The sequence below is a fragment of the Ictidomys tridecemlineatus genome, chromosome 2 (genome assembly GCF_052094955.1).
Source record: "Ictidomys tridecemlineatus isolate mIctTri1 chromosome 2, mIctTri1.hap1, whole genome shotgun sequence".
NCBI lineage: Eukaryota > Metazoa > Chordata > Mammalia > Rodentia > Sciuridae > Ictidomys > Ictidomys tridecemlineatus.
The window spans coordinates 231,747,058-231,769,180 of NC_135478.1; the positions used below are offsets into that span (position 1 = coordinate 231,747,058).

The 22,123-nt window shown below is 55.5% G+C and overlaps 1 long non-coding RNA gene across 1 annotated transcript; it reads left to right on the plus strand.

Annotated features, from left to right (window-relative positions):
• The first annotated feature begins 6,020 nt into the window (after positions 1-6,020).
• Positions 6,021-21,905, plus strand: LOC144375519 (uncharacterized). The gene is made up of 2 exons (XR_013435588.1): positions 6,021-15,690; positions 15,795-21,905. It is a non-coding gene; the product is annotated as an uncharacterized LOC144375519 (long non-coding RNA).
• The last annotated feature ends 218 nt before the right edge of the window (positions 21,906-22,123 follow it).

Here is a 22,123-nt window from a genome sequence, read left to right on the forward strand (position 1 = left end):
GTCCTACTTTTAATTTAGTTTGGTTTAGGTTTTCCTGGCGAAGTTAACTGTGGCTGCATCCAGGGTCTGCAAGCTTAGACCCAATGAGAACCTCACCTGAACGCAGACAGTGACCACGGAACTGCGCTCCCACAGAGGACAACCGCGTGAACGTTCTGGGATGCAGGTGGGGCTCCAGGATGGGATCCTCTAGAGCGTGCCCAGGGTGGCCATGGTGAGTGCCGTGAGCCCCCCTGTCCTCCACAGCCCTGCCCACCACTGGGACCTGGTACACCTCCTTCTCGGGAGATATCTACCTTCGGAAAGACCCAAGACAGGTGGGTCTCAGGGGGTGGCGCTTGGGGCATCATAAGAGGGCCAGGGGAGTGTTAGGGTGAGGGACCATGCCTGTGCACACGTGGGCAGGATGGGGGCACCGACCTCACATTCTACCCCAGGGCATCCCCTTCCCCACCCAGTCCCTGAGTCCCTGAGGGGCACCCTCAACTCCCCCGTCTGCCCGCTGAATACTGCCAGATTCTCCTCCCTGTGGGCTCTTGTGGGTGTCCAGGGACAGCAGGGAGTGACATCTCAGCCCTTCCCAGGGACAGCCTAGATCTGGAGGGGCCTGCTGACCCTGGGGTCACCTCCTTCTCAAACAGCCCTCAGCTCCCTACTCCAAGTCTTTGGTTCCTCCTCCTCTGTCTCCCTCAGACCCTGTGCCCCGTGTGGGGGGCCGCCTTCACACCCAGGCCTCAGGGCTACCCCCCAGAGCCAGCCCCTGCCCCAGACACAGTGCTGAGTCCTGCCCTGCGGCTGCACTGGTGATCACCACGGTGCACAGACCCCACTGACTGGGAGGCTCGGTCAGCGCGGCTTGGGCTAGAGGCTTCCCCTCATACTGTCTTGAGCAGCTGGGCCGCATCAGCACAGTCCTGTCACCCCATAGCCAGTGAGACCCCTGGAGAAGACCATCATGGGGTGACTCGGCCGCAGACTCTGAGAAAGGCTGCATGGCCTCACCTCAGCTGGGCTGGAGTACACAGCCCTGTGGGCAGAGGCCTCACCCAAAAATGGGCTCAGGGCTGCAAGAGGCCCATGGGGACAGTGTCGGGGAGGCTGGGTAGAGGGGCCCCATCAGATGCCTGGGGTGGGCGGATAGGTCCCTGAGGTCCTGAGAGCCATCTCATAAAGTTGGTGGCAGGCACAGCAGGAAAAGAGATCCGAAGGTGGTAGCAGAAGATGAGGTGCTGCACGGCATGATGCAGAGGAGCTTGTGGAGAGGACAGGTGCATCTGCTTTATGGCTGAAGAACCCTCCATCAGCAGCCTCTGGGGCAGGGAAGGGGCCAAACCCTCCACAGAAGCACAGCTTCCACAGGAGCAACGCCCCTCAGCACCCGTGGGGACGCAGCAGGTCTCCTCTGTTGGCATTTACAGGGGTCACTCCAGCCTACATCCTGCAGGACTGCTCATTGGGCCATGGTGCCTCTGGTGCCTGAGCCCCAGCCCTGTCTCTTATTTACAAGGCCCAGGCTCCTAGCATTTGCCCCGTCATCGTTTGACTGCTTAGTAGTTTCCTGCACACGGTCCTGTCTCATGCGAGGGGCCCTGAATTTCAGCACTCCAACTATTCAAGGAAGTTTTGGAGGAAAAACACCCCAAGAAAGAGGAAAGGGAAAAGCCAGAGGCACAGGAGGGATCACAAAAATGATCCGTGTCAAAAGCACAGGAGGAGACAGAAGTGAGAAGCAGGTCACCGGTACTGCTCACCCTGCCTCTTCATGGCACCCGGCCCTGCTCAGGTGTGCATCCACACAGGGGTACGAACGTGTGTGGCTGCTGTTCACAGGTGTATTTACAGGTGTCTGTCTCTGATGTGTGCAGCATCGAACCCGTCCTTGTTCCTGGAGCCTTTGATACGAGGAGGCCTCTAGCATGCGTGCTTGGGCTTTGTGCCTCCTGCTTCTAAGATGATCTAACCCTTCTTGGCACCCATGCAGACACCCAGGTTGTGTCCCACAGCATGCCAGCTCTCCAACACACCCCCGTCTTGGTCCCCGGCTGAGGAGTCCCATGCTGGGGTCGAGTCTCTGTGCTGCTGAACTCTTGGCCAGTCTGATGGTTTTCCTGCACTCAGTAGTGCCCTGGGTTACACCAGAGTCTACCAGAACAACTAGGATGTTTCCTGAAGACCAGGAGGTATTCAAGATGGGGCTCAGAGCCTCTGCCTTCCATCTAACAAAATACAAAAATAGTGCCCCTGCAGAGGACTGGGGAGACCAGTCCACGCCACCCGAATCCCAGCCACACGCCGGGTCCTGCCTCAGCAGACAGCTCCTCTGAAGGGCTGCTTCTCCAGTGGAAGGCCAGGGCCGTGTCCTCAGCTGGAAATGCTCATGGCAGAAGCTTGACAAGCAGGCCAGCTCTGGACAAGGAGTGATGGGCATGTGCTAATGGATGTGCTGTTACTCATTTCAGACGGATATCTTGGCCCTCACGAAATGACAAAATAGTTCTGGTCCAGTGCGATGAAGTTTGGACTAAGATCTAACAGTTAAAACTGTGAGTCACCTGGTGGGGGGTGGGCATCAGCCTCTAGAGGGGCAGGAGCCGGCCATTCTGCCCCGCCAGAGAACTGCTGCTGCGCTCAGGAGCTGCCAGGAAGGCCCCGCCACCCTGAGGTCCTGTCCCGGGGTGGACTTTGCCTCCCCTCCCTACTGTGTAGATGACCCTGCTCAGAGTCGCACTGCCTCCAGAGAGGGATCCCAAGGTGGGGAGGAGGAGGGTGCACCCCCCAGTGTTGTGCCTAGATCCCAAAGCTCTGACAATTGGGCTTGCTGTGTCCCACTCAGAACTCCGAGTCAGTAGCCTTTTGCCCGTCAGCAGACAGTAAGAAGCAGAGTCAGGAATCTGGATTGTCCATCTTGTGTGGTAGTGGTGATGGTCGTGGTGGCAGTAAGGACATGATGGAAATAAATGGTGGTGGAGGTAGAGACTGTGGTGGAGGTGGAAGTGGCCTAGAGGTAGTGATGGTGGAGGGAGGATGAGGTAGAAATGGTTTGGTAAAGGTGGTAGTAGGGGTACAAGTGTTGTTGGTGATGGCAGTAGTGAAGGTGTAAGTGTTGGTGTTATTGGTAGAATAGGTGTTGGTGGTGGAGTTCGTACTGCTATTGGTATTGGTGGTGGTGGTGGATGCCGCAGTCTGGCTGGGCACAATTCACGAGCCACTTATCAAGCAGAAACGAACTTTATTTTTAGAACACACACATGCCGCACCACGCGAGTTCTTCAGGAATTCCCTCAGAGCCCAACTGCCACCACCGGCTTGCCACAAGCCTCTCAACCTCCCACTCCTCCTGCTCTTGAGGCCGATTGGCTGGGTCGCATGGGTGGAGCCAAAAGAGTCCCCCAATGAGCAGCTCCGTGGTCTGAAAGGGCAGGGAAACAGCCCAATGAGCATCACTGCAGAGGAGCCAATCAGCTGGCAGCTGGAAGTTTGCTGGGGCCCCTTCGGCTGTGGCTCTCAACAGGTGGAGGTGAAACGTTCGTGGTGGTGCAGGTGTTGGTGATGGAGGTGGAATGTTGGTGGTGGTGGTGGTGATGGTGGTGGTGGTGCAGCTATTGGTGAAGGTGTTGGTGAAGGAGGTGGAATGTTGGTGGTGGTAGTGCAGGTGGTGGTGGTGGTGGTGGTGGTGGTGGTGCAGGTATATTGGCGATGAAGGTGGAACGTTGTTGTTGGTGGTGGTGGTGCAGATGTTTGTGGTGGAGGAGGAATATTTGTGGGGGTGGTACAGGTGGAATGTTGTTGTTGTTGTTGGTGGTGGTGGTGAAGCTATTGGTGAAGGTGTTGGTGAAGGAGGTGGAATGTTGGTGGTGGTAGTGCAGGTGGTGGTGGTGGTGGTGGTGGTGGTGCAGGTATATTGGTGATGAAGGTGGAATGTTGTTGTTGTTGGTGGTGATGGTGGTGCAGGTGTTTGTGGTGGAGGAGGAATATTTGTGGGGGTGGTACAGGTGGAATGTTAGTGGCATTGGTGGTGCAGGTGCTGGTCATGGAGGTGGAATGTTGGTGGCATTGGTGGTGCAGGTGTTGGTCATGGAGGTGGAATGTTGGTGGTGGTGGTGCTGGTGCAGGTGCAGGTGGTGGAGGTGGAATGTTGGTGGGGGTGGTGCAGGTGTTGGACATGGAGGTGGGATGTTGGTGGCATTGGTAGTGCAGATGTTGGTCATGGAGGTGGAATGGTGGTGGTAGTGGTGCTGATGCAGGTGCAGGTGGTGGAGGTGGAACGTTGGTGGGGGTGGTGCAAGTGTTGGTGGTGGAGGTGGAATGTTGGTGGTGGTAGTGAAGATGGTGGTGGTGGTGGTGGTACAGGTGGTGGTGGTGGAGGTGGAATGTTGGTGGTGGTGCAGGTGTTGATGGTGGAGGTGGAATGTTGGTGGTGGTGCAGGTATTGGTGGTGGAGGTGGAATGTTGGTGGTGGTAGTGAAGGTGGTGGTGGTGGAGGTGCAGGTGTTGGTCATGGAGGTGGAAGGGTGGTGGTGGTGGTGGTGCAGGTGTTGGTGGTGGAAGTGGAATGGTGGTGGTGGTGGTGATGCAGGTGGCGGTGGTGGTGGTGCAGGTGTTGGTCATGGAGGTGGAATGGTGGTAGTGGTGGTGCAGGTGGTGGTGGTGGTGCAGGTGGTGGTAGTGCAAGTGGTGGTGGTGGTGGAGGTGGTGCAGGTGTTGGTCATGGAGGTGCAATGGTGGTGGTGGTGGTGGAGGTGGTGCAGGTGTTGGTCATGGAGGTGCAATGGTGGTGGTGGTGGTGGTGCAGGTGGTGGTGGTGGTGGTGGTGGTGCAGGTGTTGGTCATGGAGGTGGAATGGTGGTGTTGGTGGTGGTGGTGCAGGTGTTGGTCATGGAGGTGGAATGGTGGTGGTGGTGGTGGTGCAGGTGTTGGTGGTGGAAGTGGAATGGTGGTGGTGGTGGTGGTGCAGGTGGTGGTGGTGGTGGAGGTGGTGCAGGTGTTGGTCATGGAAGTAGAATGGTGGTGGTGGTGGTTGTGCAGTTGGTGGTGGTGGTGCAGGTGGTGGTAGTACAAGTGGTGGTGGTGGAGGTGGTGCAGGTGGTGGTCATGGAGGTGGAATGGTGGTGGTGGTGGTGGTGCAGGTGTTGGTCATGGAGGTGGAATGGTGGTGTTGGTGGTGGTGCAGGTGGTGGTGGTGGTGCAGGTATTGGTGGTGGAGATGAAATGTTGGTGGTGGTGGTGCAGGTGTTGGTCATGGAGGTGGAATGGTGGAGGTGGAATGGTGGTAGTGAAGGTGGTGGTGGTGGTGCAGGTGTTGGTCATGGAGGTGGAATGGTGGTGGTGGTGGTTGTGCAGGTGGTGGTGGTGGTGCAGGTGGTGGTGGTGGAGGTGGTAGTGGTGGAGGTGGAATGGTGGTGGTGGTGGTGCAGGTGGTGGTGGTGATGGTGGAGACGGTGCAGGTATTGGTGATGGAGATGAAATGTTGGTGGTGGTGGTGCAGGTGGTGGTGGTGGAAGTGGAATGTTGGTGGTGGTAGTGAAGGTGGTGGTGCAGGTGGTGGTGGTGGAGGTGGGGTGTCGTAGTGAAGGTGGTGGTGCAGGTGGTGGTGGTGGAGGTGGGGTGTCGATGGTGGTAGTGAAGGTGGTGGTGGTGGAGGTGGAATGTTGCTGGGGTGGTGCAGGTGGTGGTGGTGGAGGTGGAATGTTGGTGGTGGTAGTGAAGGTGGTGGTGCAGGTGGTGGTGGTGGTGCAGGTGGTGGTGGTGGAGGTGGAATGTTGCTGGGGTGGTGCAGATGTTGGTGGTGGAGGTGGAATGATGATGGTGGTAGTGAAGGTGGTGGTGGTGGAGGTGGAATGTTGGTGGTGGTAGTGAAGGTGGTGGTGCAGGTGGTGGTGGTGGTGCAGGTGTTGGTGGTGGAGGTGGAATGGTGGTGGTGGTGGTGCAGGTGTTGGTGGTGGAATGTTGATGGTGGTAGTGAAGGAGGTGGTGGTGGAGGTGGAATGTTGCTGGGGTGGTGCAGGTGGTGGTGGTGGAGGTGGGGTGTCGATGGTAGAAATGGTATTGTCTGCATGGCTTTCCTACTCAGTGCCAGGAGCACTCCAGTTTTCCTGTGTGGACTTGTCCATCAAGATGTCTCCCTGTTCAAGGCAGGGCTCGTGCTTTAGCAAGCCCAGAGGACCCTCTCCTGGAGTGTGGGTTGATGGTGCAGGCAGGTCGTGGCAGGTGCTGCTCCTGCAACAGCGGCACTGCAGGGGTGGCCTTGTGCTGGAGGCCCATGCCCATTCCCAGGTCCCCATCTCTTCCTTGATTCTGGGTTCCTTGGCCTCCATAAGGTCCTTGGTGCCAGAGGCCTTTCTGTCACCGGTGTGGAGAAGGCTGGAGACTGTGCGAGAGGATGGGCCTCCGTGAGTGGCGGTGAGAATCCCTCCCAAGCTTGGAGCACTGTCTAGGTGGCCAGTTCAACAACAGTGGCGAGGCAGTGGCTCTGTGCTCCCCGCAGAGGAGGACCCAGGCCGGGGGACTTACACCGTCTCTTCCAGATAGCACGTGTGGAATCTGTCCAAACACCAGTCTCACTCCAGCAGTGTCACACCAAGTGTCTGCCCTCCCCAAATTCGCCCTTCCTGGACTCTGCTAGACACCTCCAGCCTGGCACGCCTGGCATGGCGGGGGCCTGAAACCCTTCCACTCCGGAGGCTGAGCCCAGAGGAACTGAGCCCAAGAGTTCCGGGCCAGCTGAAGCAACACGAGGAGACTGCACCTCGGAGACCAGGAGGACAACTGCAAAAGCCACTGCTGACGCCCTTCTGGCAGGCCCAGCTCCGCCAGCGCCGGGGCCACACCAAGAGGTTTGGCTTCTCACATCTGCTGGGTTCCTCCCAAGAGGGAAATGTCAAGTGAGAGAGGCCCCAAGGCCACATGGTAGTGTGACCTGCCTACACCCTCCTTGGCCCCAGGCCACACTCTCCTACCGACTGGTCAGGAATCTGCTGCCAAAAGGTCTTCACATTCTGAATGAGCAAGTGATCAGCCCTCAGTCTGACTAAGCTACAGAGTCTGGGAGCCACGGGCCTCCTCGGCAGCCCTCACCACCAGCCAACTACCAGGCCAGCATGCTGCCTCCTAGACCCCAGGGCACCCTGGGCTAGAGGGAGGATCTGGCCTGCCAAGTACCAGGCTCTCCTCCAGACCTGGGCCACCAGCTTGCTGCCCAGGCTCTGCTCAGCCACGTGCAGCCTGATTGGTGACTCAGATCTCAGAGGCCTTGCCCGCCTGGGTACAGGAGGCTGGACCTGCAGAGGGTTCTGGTCCCTTGCAAAAGCACGTGGTGTCAGTGACCAAGGACCTCCCACTGGGCCACACCTTTTGAGGATTCTGCCTCTGCTGAGTGCACACCTGTGATCCCAGTGATTTGGGATGCTGAGTCAGGAGGATCACAAGTTTGAGGCTAGCCTCTGCAACTTAGTGAGACCCAGTTGCAAAAATGAAAGATTAAAGGGGTTAGGGATGCAGCTTCGTGGTGGAGCACCCTGGGCTCAATCTACAGTAACCCCTCGGAAGGACGACTCCACCACCCCCAACAGTTCCTCCCTGGGTCCACTCAAGACTCGAGCCACAGCGGCCTCTGCTGCATGGTGGGATGACATCAGGACGTATCCGCACAGTGGCCTCCCGATGTGAGGTCCGGTAGTCAGCCCACTTCAGGGCTGGCGGTGTGGGTGTTCCTCGGCTCCTCTGCAGGGCGGAGGTGAGCTGAGGAGCTGGGGGTGCAGCTGTCCCTTCCACTCCTCCTTGGGTGTGATGCTGTGCCAGACTTACGGTCTGGTGGGCACCGGGGACTGTCGGAGGCCTCTACAGTGACCCTGGTCTCCACAGTCCCTGGAACCCAGGTGGTGCTTCACACACTCATGGAGACGAGAATGTCACCGTCAGCTCAGACCCTGGCTCAAGTCTCAAGTCTTGGTGCCACCTCTCCCAGTGCCCAGTGATGTGTGGACGCGGGGGGACATGCACTCTTACTTCCCTGGAGGACCAGGCCTTTGGCCACTGACAGCCTCAGGTCTTTCTGGGTAAAGGACTATGAACTTTTGGGGGCCACTTTCCTAAGCCCACTGACAATCTGCCCTTGACGTCCTCTAATGACCCCCACTGACCCATCCTTGTTGCCCATCTACTCTGGACACCATGTTCCATGGCTGTCTGTGGGAAATTCCCATCTGCCCCTCTGAGCAGGCCATTATTATGGCCAGGGCATCGACCTCTGGAGCTCCCTCACCACCACTTGGTCCTCAATCCATGGCCACCAGAGCCCAGCTCAGTAAGGGTCTCCCATTGCCGGCCAGGTCTGAGGTCTGTGGAGCCCAGGGCACACCTGGTCAATGTGGTGATCCGTCTTCAGAGACACGGCTCTCCCCAGGCTCCAGAGAGCTGGCCAGGAGGCGTGTCCTGCAGCTGAGAGCCCCCGGTCACGGACGCGCACATCTGTGCCTACAGCTTCGCTTGGTTAAAAGTTGAGATCAAAGTACTTAGAACATGTGTGAAGTGAAGTCAATCTCAGAGGTCTCCTTCTAGCTCAGGACAGAGTCTTGTGTTTTTTTTTTTTTAATTTAGTTGTGGATGGACACAATACTTTTATTTATGTACTTATTTACTTATTTATTGACCTTATTTATTTTTATGCGGTGCTAAAGATTGAACCCAGGGCCCCCACGTGTGAGGCGAGCGCTCTGCCGCTGAGCCACAACCCTGGTGCCCCTCCCATGCTTGGCACGCGCTCTGCCCGGCCTTAGGACAGATTTCTGTCAGTGCCTTTACAAAGCATACCCTACCCATCCCCCCATGACAGTGTGCTGGGTTTGGGTCTGCCTTGTGTCACCAACACAGTATTGTCATGTGTGTGCACAAGTAGGGTTCCCGCCTTCTCCTTCTCTGTGGCTGACAGGGGACTGCACTTGGGTGACGGAGCAGGGACACAGGCTCACTAAGCTCGGGGCCCTGGGGCTGGGGAATCAGAGTCTGGCACTGGCATCTGCGTGGCCTCTGAGGCTGGAGCTGTGTGGTCACCTGCGCTGGGCACCCATGGCCAGCCAGAGCCAGCGAGCTGCTGGTCTCTCTTGCTCCCCTCGTGGACCAGCAGCGTGGCCACGGGCCAGCCCCAGGGCCCGCTCAGCCCCACCTGGTTGTGGTGTGAGTCCGGGAGCACGGTTCCCACACGGAGCTCTGGGCACCTCAGGACCACATGGTAGGATCATACTGCTGCCCTAGGACCCACTTGTCCTGAACGCCACGCCCCTGGAAAGACTCGGACCAGAGCTGACTCTGCTCACAGGCACAGGCCGTGTGGCCCACTGGGCTCCGGAAGGGAGTGAGCTTCCCCACGGCTTCTGCCAACACTGCCACCCTGAGCCCCCGTTCTCGGCCCTGTGCCTGTCGGTAACAGCTCCTCCAGGGCAGATACGTAGGGGGGGTTATGAAGGATTGAGGCCCAATGAAACCTGAACTATGCTTTTTCACAAAATTATATGATTTAACCCATAGAAATTAAACCAAGATAAAACAAAATCCTGAGTGCTCTGGAATTTTTACCTAAGATTTAAGCCTGGTTAGCCTCTTCCCACAAGGAAATCACCACCTCAGGCCACTGAGCCAAGCATCAGAGACCAAAGGGGCATTCCAATCCCTTGAAAGCTCAGGGACACAAAGACAGAACCCTTCTTAAATTATTTCCTGAGGCTATTCTTTTTTTTAAGCTTTTTTTTCTTCCTTTTTTATACCTTTATTTTATTCATTTATTTGTATGTGGTGTCTCCTACTCTACCGCTGAGCCACCGCGCACGCCCCCTGAGGCTATTCTTCATGCAGAATCAGACAAGGGAAACACAGGAAACAAAGGCACAGTCTTCCATGAACACATGCAAACACCTGAAGAATCACAACCCAGTTCACTAATTCATGGAAAAGATTACCCTTCATCATTAAGGTGTTTTTTAACATGCATTTTTTAGTTGTAGTTGGACATAATATGTTTATTTTATTTATTTTTATGTGGTTCTGAAGATCGAACCCAGGGCCTCGTACACGCTAGGTGGGTGCTCTACTGCTGAGCCATAGCCCAAGCCAAACCTTTAAGTTGGTTTTATCTCAGGAAAATAAGGATCTTTTCAGTAACAGAGAATAATTATATTGATAAAATAAAAATGATCATCATGCCTACGTATGTAGGCAACTAGCTCAGTAAAACTCGGCAGCCGTGGGTTACGGCTCTTACAGCCAGGAGAGGGCAGCCCTCCTAACCCAACAGCACAGCAGACACACAGACTCGGCAATGCTGGAGAGCACCGATGATCCCGACGGGGAGGCTGAGGCCAGCCCAGCAACCAAGTGAGACCTGTCTCAAAATAAAAAGGACTGAAGATGTGGCTCAGTGACAGAGCACCCCGGGGTTTGATCCTCAGTACATGCCCCCCACCCAGAGGAACAATCACACTGTCACACTTTTATTAAAAGCCACTCACATGGATTAACTAAGTTCTTAACCAATGCAAGAAGACAAATAGGCAAAAAACGTTGCTTTCAAAATTTTTTACTTAAAACTGACATTTATATGTCGATAGGTACCCAGACAACCCAAGTCCAGGGACAGAATATTCTTAGTGAAGGTTACATGGGCAGCATCATACCGCAGACCCGAAATCGGGTGTGTCCCTTCTCACTGCAGTGGGGCCCAGAGCGTCCCAATCAAGTCCTGAAGAAGGTGGATGTTGTGGCTTAGATATGAAGTGTCCCACAAGAGGTCATGTGTAGGACAAGGCAGGGACAGACAGGTGAAGTGGTTAGATTGTGAGGGTTATAGCCTAATCAGCAGGTAATCACTGACAGGGAAACACTGGGCGGCAGCTACAGGCAGGTACGGTGTGACTGGAGGAAGAAGGTGTGAGGTCTATGCCATCCCTGGTTGGCAGACTCTTTCTGCTTCCTAGCTGCCACGTCTCGAGCCGACTTCCTCCGCCACACCTTTCTGCCATGATGTTGTGTGGAGTGACCAATCACTTGGCTCTGAAGCCATGAGCCAAAATAAACTGTTCCTCCTCTCCATTATCTTTTTAGGTTTTTTGGTCACAGTGATTCAAAAGCTGACTAAAAAACAAAAGGAGGGATGTGGCTCAGCAGTAGAGCACTCACCTAGCACAGGCAAGGCTCTGGGTTCGATCCTCAACACCACATAAAAATAAACAAACAAAATAAAGGTAAATATTTTTAAAAAATACAAAAGGGTACTAAGAAGTGGGGTCATCACTATTATGGTCACTGCTGTTCTGACCACGTGGTTCAGAAGCCTTTGGAGTTGGTTTGTTGAAAGAAGAAGTTTGAAGAGTTCAGAGACTGCAAACTGGAACAGCTTTAGAATGTTGTCTGTGAAGCTTAGTGGGAGATTCCAGGGAGACCAGAAGACCAGCATGCCAATAGGACTGTGGACAGTACAGACTGGGCTCATGAGGTTTCAGAGAAGGAGGGCTCTATTGGAAGTAATACTAGAAGCCATTTCATGCATGTTCTGGCAAACAAATTGTCTACGTTTCGCAGATGCGCTGAGAATTTGTGAAGCTGAATTTAAAGGTGATGGACTAATTAATCTGGCAAAGGAAATTCCAAGGCAGCACAGCATTCATGTGGTGGAATAAGTATCACAGGCAGCTTTTAACCAGGTTTACTGTGATAATCAGGAGGAGAAAGCAGAGCAGAAATATTTGAAAAACTTGCAGGTTGGCTAGAAAAGTGCAAGTAAAACTGGGACTAAGGAAGTTGTGGATGTTAAGAGGTCAGACACTAAAGAATTGGCAAGACCACACCTGTCTTAGGATCAAGGGTGTAAAGTAAAAATTCCCTTGAGAAGAAACCAGTGGTGCACCCTGTTTGAATGGGGCGGGGTGCTAGGAAATTGTTCCATAGCTAAGAGCTACGGAGTCAGCTGCCCACGGATTAAACCTCTGAAATCCTGAGCCAAAATACACTTGTCTACGTTGTTCTTGTCACATCTTTTGATCAATGAAAAACCTGACTAAAGCAGTGGTGCCACAGACACCTGACAAGTGTGAAGGGGGCACCCACACTGCCTCCATGTACGTGCACCCCTCGATCTGCAGGAGGTGGCACAGCAGTGAGGACAGCCCACCCTCCCGTACAGGGGATCTAAGACATCACATCTGGGAGGGTGGTGTCAGGAGATGCACACAGGGTCCTCACCATCTGCCCACAGGGAGCCCAGCCACAGCTCTGCTGGGCAGGAGGTCTAGTCTCAGGGACAGCAGGGGGGTTGGCAAATGCTTTTCTTCCACCCCAGCAGAAGAGAGGGGTCGGAACATGGACAACAGCATTCCACCACAGCCTCACCTCAGGCTTGCTGGCCCCCATCTGCTCCATGGCAACTCAGCCCTTTCTGTCTCCTACCTTTGGCATCACGACTTTGACAACCAGGAGTGGCCATCTTGAAGAGCTGAGACCATGATCTGGGGTTTATCCTGTCGGTGAGAATTTAGGGGTGCTGAGGTCTGTGTAAGACCTGGACGTTGTCCCCAGGGAAAGGACGCCTCTTGCGACACTTCCAGGAAAACCACCTGGCTGGCACGGGCTCTGGAAGCAGACCACCCTTCACACAGGCCCATGAAAGGCTGCCCACCTGAGCAGGACCTGAGCAGGACAGTGCTTGCAGAGGGCCAGGACACTCTTTCACACAGGCCCATGAAAGGCTGCCCACCTGAGCAGGACCTGAGCAGGACAGTGCTTGCAGATGGGCAAGGACACTCCTTCACACAGGCCCATGAAGGGCTGCCCACCTGAGCAGGACCTGAGCAGGACAGTGCTTGCAGAGGAGCCAGGACACTCCTTCACACAGGCCCATGAAAGGCTGCCCACCTGAGCAGGACCTGAGCAGGACAGTGCTTGCAGAGGGCCAGGACACTCTTTCACACAGGCCCATGAAAGGCTGCCCACCTGAGCAGGACCTGAGCAGGACAGTGCTTGCAGAGGGCCAGGACACTCCTTCACACAGGCCCATGAAGGGCTGCCCACCTGAGCAGGACCTGAGCAGGACAGTGCTTGCAGAGGGGCCAGGACACTCCTTCACACTGGCCCATGAAAGGCTGCCCACCTGAGCAGGACCTGAGCAGGACAGTGCTTGCAGAGGAGCCAGGACACTCCTTCACACAGGCCCATGAAAGGCTGCCCACCTGAGCAGGACCTGAGCAGGACAGTGCTTGCAGAGGGCCAGTACACTCCTTCACACAGGCCCATGAAAGGCTGCCCACCTGAGCAGGACCTGAGCAGGACAGTGCTTGCAGAGGGCCAGGACACTCCTTCACACAGGCCCATGAAAGGCTGCCCACCTGAGCAGGACCTGAGCAGGACAGTGCTTGCAGAGGAGCCAGGACACTCCTTCACACAGGCCCATGAAGGGCTGCCCACCTGAGCAGGACCTGAGCAGGACAGTGCTTGCAGAGGAGCCAGGACACTCCTTCACACAGGCCCATGAAGGGCTGCCCACCTGAGCAGGACCTGAGCAGGACAGTGCTTGCAGAGGGCCAGGACACTCCTTCACACAGGCCCATGAAGGGCTGCCCACCTGAGCAGGACCTGAGCAGGACAGTGCTTGCAGAGGGCCAGGACACTCCTTCACACAGGCCCATGAAAGGGCTGCCCACCTGAGCAGGACCTGAGCAGGACCTGAGCAGGACAGTGCTTGCAGAGGGCCAGGACACTCCTTCACACAGGCCCATGAAGGGCTGCCCACCTGAGCAGGACAGTGCTTGCAGAGGGCCAGGACACTCTTTCACACAGGCCCATGAAAGGCTGCCCACCTGAGCAGGACCTGAGCAGGACAGTGCTTGCAGAGGGCCAGTACACTCCTTCACACAGGCCCATGAAAGGCTGCCCACCTGAGCAGGACCTGAGCAGGACAGTGCTTGCAGATGGGCAAGGACACTCCTTCACACAGGCCCATGAAGGGCTGCCCACCTGAGCAGGACCAGAGCAGGACAGTGCTTGCAGAGGGGCCAGGACACTCCTTCACACAGGCCCATGAAAGGCTGCCCACCTGAGCAGGACCTGAGCAGGACAGTGCTTGCAGAGGAGCCAGGACACTCCTTCACACAGGCCCATGAAGGGCTGCCCACCTGAGCAGGACCTGAGCAGGACAGTGCTTGCAGAGGGCCAGGACACTCCTTCACACAGGCCCATGAAAGGGCTGCCCACCTGAGCAGGACCTGAGCAGGACCTGAGCAGGACAGTGCTTGCAGAGGGCCAGGACACTCCTTCACACAGGCCCATGAAGGGCTGCCCACCTGAGCAGGACAGTGCTTGCAGAGGGCCAGGACACTCTTTCACACAGGCCCATGAAAGGCTGCCCACCTGAGCAGGACCTGAGCAGGACAGTGCTTGCAGAGGGCCAGTACACTCCTTCACACAGGCCCATGAAAGGCTGCCCACCTGAGCAGGACCTGAGCAGGACAGTGCTTGCAGATGGGCAAGGACACTCCTTCACACAGGCCCATGAAGGGCTGCCCACCTGAGCAGGACCAGAGCAGGACAGTGCTTGCAGAGGGGCCAGGACACTCCTTCACACAGGCCCATGAAAGGCTGCCCACCTGAGCAGGACCTGAGCAGGACAGTGCTTGCAGAGGGGCCAGGACACTCCTTCACACAGGCCCATGAAGGGCTGCCCACCTGAGCAGGACCAGAGCAGGACAGTGCTTGCAGAGGAGCCAGGACACTCCTTCACACAGGCCCATGAAAGGCTGCCCACCTGAGCAGGACCTGAGCAGGACAGTGCTTGCAGAGGGGCCAGGACACTCCTTCACACAGGCCCATGAAGGGCTGCCCACCTGAGCAGGACCAGAGCAGGACAGTGCTTGCAGAGGAGCCAGGACACTGGGCCCCACGACCAACATCAGAGGGACTGGGGGGCAGGGATCAGGACTCAGATATCCAGGGCACAGGGTGAGGCGACAGCATGGGATGGCCACACATGGGCTACAGGATCAGATGGAGATGGATGGGCCATGGCTTTTGATAGCTGTCTTCAGGCTGTGGACCGTGTTATAGCCTCTAGTCAGCTGGGACTAGGTAAAAATACAGATGCTTGTCCCCCAGGTCACAAGTGGAGTCCTCACCTTCTAGACCTCCTGGAAACGGGGTCCTTTACCCAAGTAACCTGGTTAAAGTGAGGCCATCAGGGTTGTCCTGATCCAGAACAGCTGGAGTCCTAGTGCATGATTTAGACCCAGAGGGAGAATGTGGGCAAGGAGGGAGACCAAGACTGGTGGATGCTTCCACAAGCCCAGGACACCAGGAACTCCCGGCTTCCGGGAGCTGGGGAGGGGGCCAGACTGTCTCCCTCTCAGCCCTGTAGACTCCTTGATCCTGGACTGCCAGCCTCCAGGGCTATGAGACAACAGCTCTGTGTCTGCCACGCCAGTCGGCGGCTCCTACTCACAGCAGCCTTGGGAAACTGAGGCGTCAGGTGGGGGTGGGAGTGGGAGACTCCTCCCCTCCAGGTCCTGGTTCTGCACCACAAGACATCGGGAGCACTCCCAAGGTAGCTGTGGGGCATTTGCACCTGTGCAGCTGGAGCAACGGTCATCTGTCCTCATCACTGGCCACCAAGATACAAAGGACCTGGGAGAGAAGGGAGAGAGGATGCGGAACCAGCAGGTGAGGCTGTGGGATGCAGGAGCTCATCCCTGTTGGGTGAGGCTGGGCACCGGGGGTGGTCAGGGTGCAAGCTGCTGCACTTGTCTCCTTCCTCTCCCATGCAGAGCCAGCTCTACTGCACTTTCATGTCCGCTCGGGTCTGGTACCTTGTCCCAAGGCTGAGGCAACCGTGGCTGCAGGCCAGCAGAGGGTCAACCCTGCCCCAGGGAGGCATGCTGGCAGCAGGGCTCCAGAGCTACTGGGGCTCCAGCACTCCTCCCCCCTCTCCTGCCCTCACCTGCTGGCTCCCCGCTCCCTCAGCACCCCACTCACCACCACCACCCACCTTCCTGCCAGCACAGGAACCCGCTGCTCCCTGGCCTGTCCCTCATTGCTGGCTGCCCATGCCACACCACAAATGCGCATGTGAGCACACAGACATGTATGCATGTGTCCTCACTGGTGGTGGGGAGAAGTCCGACTGCGGCCTGGGAGGCAGGGTCTGAGCTGCCGCTTCCCTCCTGTGGCCAACGACCAATCTGTTAGCAGCACACCACCAGCACACGGCTGAGGAGGAAGTCTGTGTCCTTCAGGTTCAGATCCAGGGCACAGAAAGGCTGGGCTCTGAGCCCAGGCTCCAGCTGGCAGACTCCAACCTGCAGGAGCCTCCTGGCAGGAGGACACAGCACAGAGCAGCAGCTCAGGACACGGCAGCCAGGGAGCAGAAAGCTCACCCAGGACAAGATCCATGCCCTACAGGCCACCCCCAGTGGCCCACCTCCTCCAGCCACACCCCACCTGACAGCCACATCAGTGGACTACTCCTGTGATGAGGTCACAGCTCTCCTACTCTAGCCACTGCACCTTGGAACGCTCTTGGTTGGCTCACACACGACCTTTGGGGGACACCTGGTACCCAAACCCCAACAAGGACCTGGAGTGGAGGGAGCAGTGCCCCCTCTCAGAGCTTCACCAGGACTGCTCCCCTGCGAGCCCTGCGACAGGCTGTGGAGGAGCGGACACGTCTGTGGCAGCTGCAGCACAGAAGGTCCTTCTGGATTCTGCCTGAAGGTGGAGGATGGAGCACCCGCACTGCTGCGCCACAGCCCAGCACGACGAGCCTGCTGCTTACACGGCAAAGCCACGAGAACCAGGATGGGTGAGGAAGAGGGCTGTGTGACACCCAGGGAAGCCAACGCCACGCCGTACCACAGAGAAAACAGCTCTGCCAAGGTCCTGTGGGCAGGCACTGGCAGCCCCCCTGCTCTGAACGCAGCAGAGAAAGAAGTTGGGCAGAAAGCCCCCGAGCATACAGGGTGCTGTCCCACCAGCTCGGGTGATGAGGAACCCACGGGCAGGCAAGGGCAGCAGGCACACCCACCCAGGCTCAAGGCCAGGCCAGAGCATGGGGTCCACTCCCCCTGCAGCTGGCGCCTCTCCTGCAGAAGCCCGCCCTGAGGCCAGAGGCAGCGGCAAGGCTGCTCCATAGGCATGGGGAGCCCCGCCAGGACGGGGTGCAGCCTTCACTGCACTCAGGCCTCTCCAGGAACAGGAGAGGTGTCCATCTTCCAGGGAAGGAATGCTGCACAGCCCAGAGTGCTCGTGTTCTGAGAGCCAGGCACTCAACACTTTAAGGAAATAACACTTAAAATACGAGGAAATGTGCGTTTCTCGAATATTCCTGTGAAAATTCGATTCTCGCACCATGTGAATATATTTATAGGAAGATAGATTTATTTTAAAACAATGGGTACAAATCGAGGATAAAAGTGAATATATGACCACATGCCCAGGTGGGCGGCAGGACAGCCCAACAAGACCCTGGGCCCAGAGACCACCGCAGGTCTGGGGTGCTTCTCAGTGGCCTGGAGCCCCGGTGGCCAGTGGGACACCTATTGGGGGCCAGGTGCGCTGCTGTGCGACCCGGGGTGTCCCACCGTAGACCCCGTTCCTGTTGCTGGCGGGGTTCAAAGCCAAGAAGCTGAAGCCCTGAATGGGAAAGAGAGAGTCTCACGTTTACCCTCCACACACATATGAACACGCATGCACACACACACAATGAGACAGACTCACGTTTACCCTCCACACACATATGAACACGCACACACACACAATAAGGAGACAGACTCACGTTTACCCTCCACACACATATGAACACGCATGCACACACACAATAAGGAGACAGACTCACGTTTACCCTCCACACACATATGAACACGCATGTAAACACACACACAATAAGGAGACAGACTCACGTTTACCCTCCACACACATATGAACACGCATGTAAACACACACACAATAAGGAGACAGACTCACGTTTACCCTACACACACATATGAACACGCACACACACACAATAAGGAGACAGACTCACGTTTACCCTACACACACATATGAACACGCACGCACACACACACAATAAGGAGACAGACTCACGTTTACCCTACACACACATATGAACACGCATGCACACACACACAATAAGGAGACAGACTCACGTTTACCCTCCACACACATATGAACACGCACGCGCACACACACACAATAAGGAGACAGACTCACGTTTACCCTACACACACACACACACACACACACACACACACACACACACACACGCTACATGATTACCACATAGCAGCCCTGCTCATACTTGTGTACTCCCACCTCCTTACATGGTCCTGGGTGCGCACAGGCCTTGACGACCGTCGAGGACCACTGCCAGCGTGACACCCCCAGGCCACACTGTCACTCAAACACCCCAGTCCTGGGAGGATGGCTGACCAGAGGCCAGGGCAGGAGGGGTGCAGGAGGAGCCTGAAGCCACGTGCCACTGCAGACAGCAGGGCCCCAGAGCCTGCTTGCACACCTGAGGACTCAGGACCCAACCTGACCCAGCCCCTGCCTGCGGCCAGGAACTGTGGCTGGGTGTGGTAGTGCACACCCTAACCTCAATGACTCAGGGTAGGGGAGGCTGAGACAGGAGGACCACAAGGTCAAGGCAACTCGATGAGACTGTCTCAAAATTTTTTAAAAAGGGCTCGGGATATGGCTCGGTGGTTAAGCACCCTGGGTCCAATCCCCCGTACCAAAATGAACAAACAAAACCCCTCACTAGTTGCTTGTAAAAGGTAAAAGGTGGTCACTGTTGGTAATAAAGAGGGAATCCAACACTTTCCCCTCGTCCCACATAGTGCCTACACCAGAGTCACCCAACCAACCACCTCGGCTGACACAGGACAGTGCACAGAATCAGAGCATGTCTTTTGGCAAGGCTTTGAGTTAGCAGACCTGGGAACTGGCCATCAACAGCTACTGTCCTCTAAAAGAAGGCAAAGGGACAGCAGGCGCACCCTGAGTCGGCCAGAGCACAGGCATCTGAACTGATGCTGTGGGGTGGAGCCAGAGCCCTACAAGGCTGCAGGAGACCAGGAGATGCTGGGGCACCTACAGGGCAGCAATGACTAGTGCTGCAGTAGGGAAAGCAGGTGAGGTGGAGGGGCAGGTCTGAGGGGCTGATTAAAACAGCCGGTGCCAGGGGGCAGTCACAGGGGTCTGTCCTCAGCTGGACTTCATTCCCAGCCTGAAGCTATGAGGCTTAAGCAACATGAGCACAAGTGTGGCTGACAGGTACACCATCTTCACATCACAACACAGCAGCAGAGCTCTATCCATCACAACCCACTCCACACAGAAAGTCTCCCAAGGGCTGGAGAATGTCACCACTACTAGGTGCATGCCACATGGAGAGGAGGGCTGGAGAACATCGTCACCACCAGGTGCGTGTCACACAGGGAGGGGGCTGGCAAATAGGGTCTTCCTCACAGAGGGCATGCACCCAAGGGCAAAACCAGAGAGGCAGCCAAGAGCTTCCCTGCTTCTGCTGGCAGGTGGTGCTGCCCAAGCTGCGGCCTCTGTGGCGGCCATGCCCCCAGTGTCCAGCAGGGAGCGGGCAGGAGGGCTACTGCCCCAGAGTGGCCATCCTGGTGTCCACAGGGCAACTGGCCATGGCTGCTGGCCTGCACAAGGGCTGACCAGCCCTGACAGGCATTCAGGGCTGCTGCCCTGGTCTGTCTTCTCACAGCTCATGGAAAGCGGGAGGTGGAGGCTGTGGGATCACCAGTGCTGGGGTCTCAGCAGTGAGGTGCGTATGGAGTGGGCATCCACCCTTCCCTGGGCCAGCAAGACAGGCTCCCTGCAGGGCCCCCACCCACGCAGCAGCTCAGTGGGGCTTGGAGGCCACTGTGTGGTCATTTCTTCTGGAAAGGGAGGAATGAATTTGGGGGTGTGGGCAATCCCTTCCTCAGCGAATTGCCAGTGATAAGCAAGCAGAAGCCCATTTGAGCAAATGACAGTGACAACATCGACAGCACTGGTCTTTTAGCCACACAGAATGGGTTCTGTTTACCAGGTGTGTCTGCTAAGTGGCACTTGAAAGTCACCCGGGTCAAGCCGCACTCTCCTCCAACCCCACCTCCAGTTTCTCAGAAGCCCTCTGCAAAACACCCTGAATAACCGTAACAACAGCAAGTCACCCATAGCTTTTCAAAATATTTTTTTAGTGGTTGATGGACATTCATTTCTTAGTTATAGGTGGACACAATCTTTTTTTCATATGTGGTGCTGAGGGTCAAACCAGAGCCTCACACGTGCTGGCAAGCACTCCACCTACGAGCCACGACTCCAGCCTGATGAGCCTGTATTTTATTCATTTATTTATACGCAGTGCTGAGAATGGCACCCAGGGCCTCACATGTGAGAAGGGCTCTACACCCCTGCCCAGTCGCCCATGTTTTGTTAAGCAGGAAACGTAAGTGCACCGAGTCCCCTTTCCAGGGTGCTGAAAGACCAGGCTCTCCCGGGCATGCGAGCTGAGGTCATGCTCAGGACACAGGCTGACAGCTTCTGCTGTGGAGGCCCAGGGCCACGGGCCTGACTCCCGGGAAACACTAATTGCTGCAGTTTGGCTGGGCACAAAATAACCGAGCCACCACGGGGGCACTTGTAGTTTCAAACAGAAACTCCTTTATTGCCGAACTCCCGCGCTCCCACACCACCCACTCGGCCCTTCCAGGAACACCACACACCAACTGGAACTGCTCTGCCCTCCACCAGCTCCAGGAGAACGGACGCAACAGGAACTCAACAGGTGCCCCAGGGAGCAGGAGCCTCCCTATTGCCGGACAGCAGGGGCCCATATGCAACTGAATACACAGCCTGTTTCAATCCAGCATCATCCAGTCACAGCAATTATACACAGCTTAACTTAATTATCACCATCTTAATGGCTCCCTGGCAGTCACCTCTCAACCACTCCTTCTGGTAAAATGCCAGGGGCCATTCTGACTGGCTATGGCTCTCAACATCTCCCCCTTCTGTTTAATTAAACACCAAGCATGTGGTTTAGGGACCGTGCCTGTCTTAGGTTGTCCAATACTACACATAGTCCTTACCCGTCATCAGATGAGCTGAACTCAAGGCATCAGTCTCCTGTCTTAGGTTGGTACCACTGCAACTGGATCTTACCTGTCACTGACTACCGGCCCAGCATACAGCCACACCTGTGGATAGGCCTTTGCACCAGTGTGTGTGTGTGTGTGGGGGGGGGTGAGGTTCTTTGCCTCACCTCTGTTGGCCCTCAAATATTAGCTGAACGACCATCATAAGCAGAAGGGAGAAGGATACAAAAATGCCACAGACACCAAGCCAATTGATGGCTCCTTTTAGAAAAATTGTACCACTGATAACACCATCAGAAAAGATACCCCCAGCACTACCACAATTCACTGCACCAAGATAGTTCACAATGCGTACAAGTGATATATAGTCCAGGCAAGTTCTGCAAGCAGTTCAAAGCAGAGGAATCCATCAATATGTCCATTTCCTCCCAAAGTAAATCGACTCCTTGATTGAGCATCACTTGTTGAGTTATTATTCATTGATGCATCAGTTTATACAGTTTTTTATCTTTGTTTTCACTGGCACTGAGATGAAGATAGGAATTCTGACAATGATGGCTAAAGAAAAAATTATGTAACATTCCAACAGGCACTAAGAAAACAATTTTCTGAACAATTTACATTATCCTGAACAGAATTATTAAATATAATGAAAAGGAAAGGTGAAAGTAAACAAACAGATCTGCTAACCTCCTTTTTTGTTCACATATTAAAACAAACCTCAACAGCTGTTTACCCAATTTAAATTAAACCATTAAAATCACGTGAATGATAAAATTTGGGTCCATTTTTTCATGAGCGCTCCTCATATATGATCTATGGACATACGCACATAGAGACATACAACACAAAACACAAGTGTGCACACATAATACAATACATACAACACATAATAGTAAAGGCCTTGTAGCTTTTCACTGGTGAAATCTCCACTGCAATGTTTAAAAACTCCACAGTCAAAAAATAGAACTGATCAGAAAAACATTAACCTAGGT